General features: G+C 34.7%; 1 long non-coding RNA gene across 1 annotated transcript; it reads left to right on the plus strand.

The window, feature by feature from the left end:
- The first annotated feature begins 6,045 nt into the window (after positions 1-6,045).
- Positions 6,046-6,701, plus strand: LOC135072867 (uncharacterized). The gene is made up of 2 exons (XR_010257497.1): positions 6,046-6,243; positions 6,419-6,701. It is a non-coding gene; the product is annotated as an uncharacterized LOC135072867 (long non-coding RNA).
- Positions 6,702-7,223: the final 522 nt, after the last annotated feature.

Genomic DNA, 7,223 nt, shown 5'->3' on the forward strand with positions numbered 1-7,223 from the left:
TTCTGCCTCTGCCTCGCAGCACATTGTGTTCCTCTCACAGCCTATCAAGCGATAAATAAAATTCCTTGGTATTGCAATAAATACGGTATGTAAAAATATTGAGTCATTCAAGCGTATTTCCCACTTATCATATAAGTTTTATAAAATCTTCTCTCGCACATTAAGCACTTAACCTCCTTATTAAGGCTTTGGTCGTCAATTTGTCGCCATAAAGGCCACCACCATAAATCGTCCGTAACCACAGCACGGTGTCGATTTACGAAGACGCTTCTATAGGTCATTACACATAATTCTTCGAGGAGAACATAATTTGCCGTCTTTTGCCGTAAATTCCCCTTAATAACATGTCAGGTGGCACGCTTCTAAAGACATTTTGTAGGGATTTTTTTAAGTAGGGATGGGACATTACATTCTACAATAAAATCTATTGCTTAATTTACTATAGAACTAAGGTCGTGAAATGTATTTATAATATAGGTCAGTGTTATTTAATGGACTTTTTAGAATCTATGTACTTTATAAGATTTTCAAGTCTTATAAAGTACATTTCGATGTAAACAAGTAAAAAATTTACAAATACACCTAGTTAGTGGTTTGCAATTCATTTTTAGAAAAATAAAATATTAAAATGGTTTCATAAAATATTCTTAAAAAGAAATTTAATAAAATGATAAAATTTTTAATCGACTTTTTTCCCATCCCTATTTAAGAGACTGCGAACAATTTATGGCAGTCAGTAGTGACTGTCAAATTATGGTCTTCAGGTAAACACAATGTAGCAAGTGTCAATAAATCATTTTTATTTAACGTTAAGTCAGGAGTTATAAGAAAGTTAACAATCGCAAAGGCAATATTTAAGTGTTGAATAAAGCTTCAGTAGCTCAAAGATCGTAAACATTATGTTAATGGCGGTTTTAACACGAAGTTATGAAGGTATAACAATAATTTTAGATTACGTTTTAATTTAAATATTAAAATGCTGTTTGGGTACCAATATAAAATTGTACATACAGGGTGTCCCAAAAAGTAGTGTCAAGCCAAAGCCCAGAGGTAGAGCATTTTCCGCAATTTTTGATAGTTTCCGAGACTATGATTGCTTTTTTCTGTGCTTAGGCACTTTTTTGGTCACTGTGGCGCGAATAGACAAAGTAAATGCCATATTTTTTAAAATTATTATTAGATTAATACTTGGCCTATTTGAGGCCTATTTGATTCAGATGTATTTACATCAATAACATGAATGTAAACCAAAATCCTATATCCTATATGTTTAAAAAAAAACAAAAGTCGCGGTGATTCCGGTGGCCCTAGTGATGCTTTACCTCTGGGCTTCGGCTTGACGGAACTTTTTGGGACACCCTGTATAATTATTATATCACTTGAGACGAATGATATTTCTCGCGTAAATTGAGTTTAATTACGAGTAACTCTCCAAAATACAAGCTAAAAACCTGAAGACTTTATCCAAATCAACAATTTCCACACTTAAACATTATAATAAGATAATCCTCCTAAGGTTTTATAAAGCAATTAAAAAGTTAAATTGAACGGGAAAAGTAGGGATTTGTGCCCTGAATTTAATTAAACAAAACTGCTAGATCATTGGCGGATTCCTTTACGGAGGACATGAGATAAGTCCTTGATGAAATGTTAACATAATTTCAGAATATTTGCCCCTTTGTACTTCGAGCTTTGTAGTAGGTGTTTAAGAAAAAAATCCTTTATTAAAGGAACGGATGTCAACAAAATAATTTACCATCGATATACATAGCTTATAGTAACAATACACAGATTCGTTGAAAAATAGAGTTTTTACTTGACAACTACTCAATAAGATATTTTGATGTGGTGTAAGTTGGATAAACAGTAATGGCGTTTATAAAACAGAAGAAGCAAAAATATGCAGAACATTACGAGTATTATATCCGTATTCACAAACGATGTTTGCTTATGTAAAGCAGCAAATCGAACGCACAGCGTTGAATAGAGCTCTGTGATTGGTTCGTGTGTCACCCTGTGCGTCTACGCACACTGTGAGACCTCATAGTAATGTTGTCGGCCGTTTGGTGTAGTGGTTCAGAACGGACTACTATGCCGAGAGGTCCCGGGTTCGATTCCCGGCCGGGCAGAAATTGAAATGATGAATTTTAATTTCTGTGACGGGTCTGGGTGTTACTATGTATAATATGTATGTATTTAAAAAAAAAGTATATAAGTAGTATATCCGTTAAGCTAGCACCCATAACACAAGCATATTAATTGCTTACTTTGGGGCTAGATGGCGCTGTGTGAGATTGTCCAAAGATATTTATTTATTTATTTATTTAATGTTTGTGAAAATTCGATGGGTGCCTGGAATAAAGCCGCAATAGCCATAGCAGCAGTTTTCCGATTAAGCGATTTTCGTAATCTGGGGGTCCCTATACACCTTGTGATTTTTTTTCAGAATTTTATCTTTGAAACTGGCTGATTTACCAAAATCACTATGGATATTGAATCGTTATTCCCGGAAATTTGTTTACCAGAATAATCGTGGCATGTTCAATGTTAAAAGTTTTATTTCAAACTTCTACAAGTAACGGCCATTGCGGCTTTGTTCCCCGAAACAAACTATGTGTACCAAGTCACAATAAACATTACCTACTTGTACAATTTCTTTAAACTTTCTTAAGTAATAATACTTCATGGTGTTCTTCTATGCAATAAAAATATGTTGATTGGATTTACATTAAGCAATGCTGTGTACCTACCTGGCAACTGCTGGAACACAGTAATGCTGTCAACATTATTGTTATGGCGACAGACTTAGGAAGATAAAGGGGACTTAGGAAGAGAAGAAGGAGGGATATTTGGTTTATGTTCATTAAAGCTTATTTATAATAACAATATGTTTCGGCATTGGAGGTAGGAAGCCATAGTTTCTCTGTAGTTGAAGTTTCCTTCTACCTTGAGCCTGATCACAGTTTCCACCAGGTGTGATAAAGGGCAAAAGCTTCCTTGCTGAGAATAAAAACATGTTCTGTTCAGTTATTGTCTCTAAATCTGTTCTACGTAATGTAAACTTAGAAGATTGCCCATATTAATTCACTTTAAGGCCCAGTTTTTTGATTCATAGTTAAAATAACAAATTGTTAAATTTTGCTACTAATGGTTAAATATTAACAAAATGTTAACTAATAGTTAAAAAATGTATTAAAAGTCGAGCTAACCATTGTTCGAAAAACATTTTTTTCTGATATTTAACCACTTGTCATTTGACATCTGTCAAATTTGACCATTGGTTATTTTAACTACGAATCAAAAAACCGGGCCTAAGAAAGTCAAAAACATTTAGCGACTTACCACTTTAGTGGAGCGATTACAAAAATAGTGGCCTATTAAGTACATGTTTTTTTTGTATTAATATGAATATCCAGAAAACTGCGCAGTTTTTTAAATTATTTTAGACCTATGAAAGTTCTCATTTTTTATTATTTAAACATTTAAGTTGAAATTTTGAGAATGTTCTGCTTTTTTTTATGTTTCTAGCAAAAATTTTGAATCTTGCATCAGAGATAGGAAGGTGAATATTTTTTTCAAACATTTGCAATTAATAGCGATATTGTCAAAATAAAGAAATCTGAGATAAGTCAACCCGAAATAAAGATAAGTTTTTTTAAAGCCTACTAGGTCATGAAATTGAAAAAAAGTTACAAAATTATTGATAACTTCTAAACTACGAAAAAGCCGCGGGCAAAAGCGTGTAATATTATAATATTATCATTATGTACTAATGAATTCCACTACTTTATATAAAGATATTAACGAAACACTCTAGATATTCAACTTTGTACTCATTTCGATACGGACCATATGAACATATAATGTACACAACATTCACCAGTACATTTTCCAAGTCGATCATTAAATTCAAGCAAACCGCTATTACTGTATTCGCCATACATCCTTCAGATCAGCGCACAACGCTGCAATGCACTATTGCTGTATGATTACTTTTGCACTTTTTACCGGAATAAAACCACAATGGACTCTTACGGAACCGACTTTCAAAGTATGAAGCGGCAATATGTATTTCTACCTTTTTTAAGGTATATTCTAAGCACTATAACCTTATGCACATTATATGTTACTCCAGAAAAAATAACGCATCGTTTGATATACAAACCATTTGGATACGCCTCGTAGTTTAGTTATTATTCAAAAATTTCACTAAATCTCTTCTCCTGTAAAATTGTATTTTGTCGATTGCGGCTTTATTCCAGGCACCCATCGAATATTATCGTTAAAAAATAATCTAATCACATGTTTAAATTACATTTTAAACGACCAGACCTTTCATGAACATAATTTTTTATGTGTATATCAAACTTCTAGCCTATCTCTCAACAGCGCTATTTCATTGTCAAAACCTCCAAAAAGGTCCTGTGAATCGCTTTGACATGAGCATCTCATATAACTGCCTATTAATTGTAAAGCCAGCCACAGAATCAATCTCAGGCCCGATAAGCACGGCCGGCGTGTTAATTAGTGCTGATTGACACCGCATATGACACCTGCGGGTAGGGCTGCCAGGTGTCCGGTCATAACCGGACAGTTTTGGCTTTTTACAGACTTGTCCAGCTAAATATTCTCTCGTCCGGACTGTCCGGCTTTTGATGTGGTTGCCGCGCCAGTCAAAAGTCGAACCACTAAATAAGCACTATTTTGAGGTCGAGCGCACAAGTAAAACCATGAGGCGTTTCTTTTATTATGAAATATTGTTCGACTTTTAGAAAGGTTCTTTTAGAAGCTAATAAAAAAGTTATGTCCGACCAAATTACCGAAAATGCGCACTGAGTCCAGCATTAGTGTTTTTGGACCTGGCAACCCTGCCTGCGGGGTTACTCCGAAATACGCTCCAAATTTTCGAACGTTGCCATCCCTCTCACGCAAAGCGAGATGCCAACATGAGCGAAAGTGACAGATAGACCTGAAACTACGTAAACAGCGTATTGAAGTAGCCCACCTATCCTGATATGAACATAATTGTCCCATTTCTGATATCAGCATATCGGCGTTAGTGGATTAACACGGGTTAATATAATTGGTATTAGGATAGCTGTAATTGGCATACATAAAGCTGTAAAACAGCTTTTGGTATTTGATTACGAACTCTACTGGTTATTTCGGTTTTTATTAATTTGTTATAAATTTTGATTGCCCAATACCATCTATTCCAACTTCTAAAGATGACTGGTGCTTGTAATGCATTGAAGAAAAGTTAGATTAAGTGAAAACAATTTATAAGACGACAAAGCTCAAAGTCTTTAGATTGATGTGTCGCTAAAAAGCTGTATGTGTATCTATATCTCCCAATCTTCGGATATTCTTGTTCCACGCGTCGCGTTGCGCTTGCCAAGTCACGGTCTCCACTCTATAACACGTCTACTTCATCGACAAGCAATTGATATACGTAAGATTTGATATAACCTACCTAAGCCTGAGAAGTTGGCAAGAGAAAATACTTATACTTATTCATGGTCCTTCCCATACGGAATTACTTCGAATATCGTCATCACTTCAGCCAAAAGTCAACTGATGGACGCAAGTTTCAAAGGCTTTTTCAGCTTCTCCTCATATCACTCCACTTATTAGCGGTTCTACGACAGATAATTTAACTGGCTCATTGGCATTTAAGCGTACTACTCGTACATTTAAAGTAGGTACTATGATAGTTCTACCAATAACTGGACAATTTTATAGAATTCTTAACATTATATTGTTTTAAGCTTTCATGGTCACTAACATAATTATTGTTACTGACGGGATTGCTACCATGTACCTTAATTTTTTAGGTTTCGTTATTTCGGCACTGTTGCATGCAAGCGCCATGGTCACGGAGTAACTGAGGAAAGAAGAACGGTCATCTGTGACCCAGGCCCGACAGAAACGAGACATACCTCAGTTTTTTTGTCATGTCTTAATTAGTTAAATTATATATTTTTTATATTCGAAATCTATGTATAACACCAAAATATTACCCTTTGTTTTTGTTCAGGCGTTATTGGCTCCGTGCACGATTACAGCGCCAACTAGCGTCCACAACTTTGTGGGTTCTGTCACATTGACATTTAGGTCGTATATTTGTGAAAAAATATCGAAATGAAAAAATAACAAATATTTTCAACTAATAAATTGTTGTGATACCACGATTTGGGTGGAAAAAAGGTTTTGAAATCATTTTGGTCATTCAAATCAAATGAGGTAAGTCCAAAAAGTGTGTTTAATTTTGATTGTGTCAGGGTTTGTTTACTTCATTTATAGTTGTAGTTTTACAGTAAAACAAAAAGAAAAAGCTACTTTAACGGTTTCATTATATAACAGTAATTATATTTAAATGTTTCTGTATCGCTAGTAATAAATTAAATATCGTTTTCAGATCGAAATGAGTATCGTTTTGAAGACCGGGTTTGTGAGAGTTACAATATCAAATTCCAACCACAAACCGTATTTAAAGGAAAGTTGTTGGTATTGGCTGGACAAGTCCGAGATGTAGAAGAATTAAGAACAAAACAAGGGCAGAGTTCAATAATTCACGCTCTCATCATAAGGCAAACATCTGTGCACAACAACTACTGTGACTCATTTTTGTACTACCACGTTGTATAGTTTAGTTATTTCCAAATTGTAAACGGCTATTAAAACAGCCCTATCGAAATACAGTCCACTCTTTTATTTAAGTTCCCAGTAGGACCCTTTTCATGCGATTAATTAATGATATTAAAATGTATTATGTAGAATCGCTTTGCCATTGACAGATACATCTGATGACAGAGCTTACATTATTTCTACTTTTGACCACCATGAGCGCTGCGATAGATTATGTCCCCCCCACCTAGTACTTCGCACTCAGCGAATACAAAAACTAATACAAAATGCCTGTTTATCACCAAAATTGGTAAATGTATGTACCTAAATGTCTATTACAGCTGCTATGGAATGTATCTAGGTGACCTGGAGATACAGCCGGATTATACAAGGTGGAAACGAGAAGTTACAAAATCTAAAAATTCAATGTTACCAGCTTCCATAATCTGTAACCTATTATTGTTACCATTTGAAAGAGCTCGTGAAGCACTTTCAGAATCAGTAACTAGTTTTTCGATATCTTGCATAGTTTAGAAATAATCGAGTGAGATCACTTATCGTTCCATATGTATAACCACCCTGTATAATCCGGTTGT

This window comes from Ostrinia nubilalis, chromosome 6 (genome assembly GCF_963855985.1).
Source record: "Ostrinia nubilalis chromosome 6, ilOstNubi1.1, whole genome shotgun sequence".
Lineage (NCBI taxonomy): Eukaryota > Metazoa > Arthropoda > Insecta > Lepidoptera > Crambidae > Ostrinia > Ostrinia nubilalis.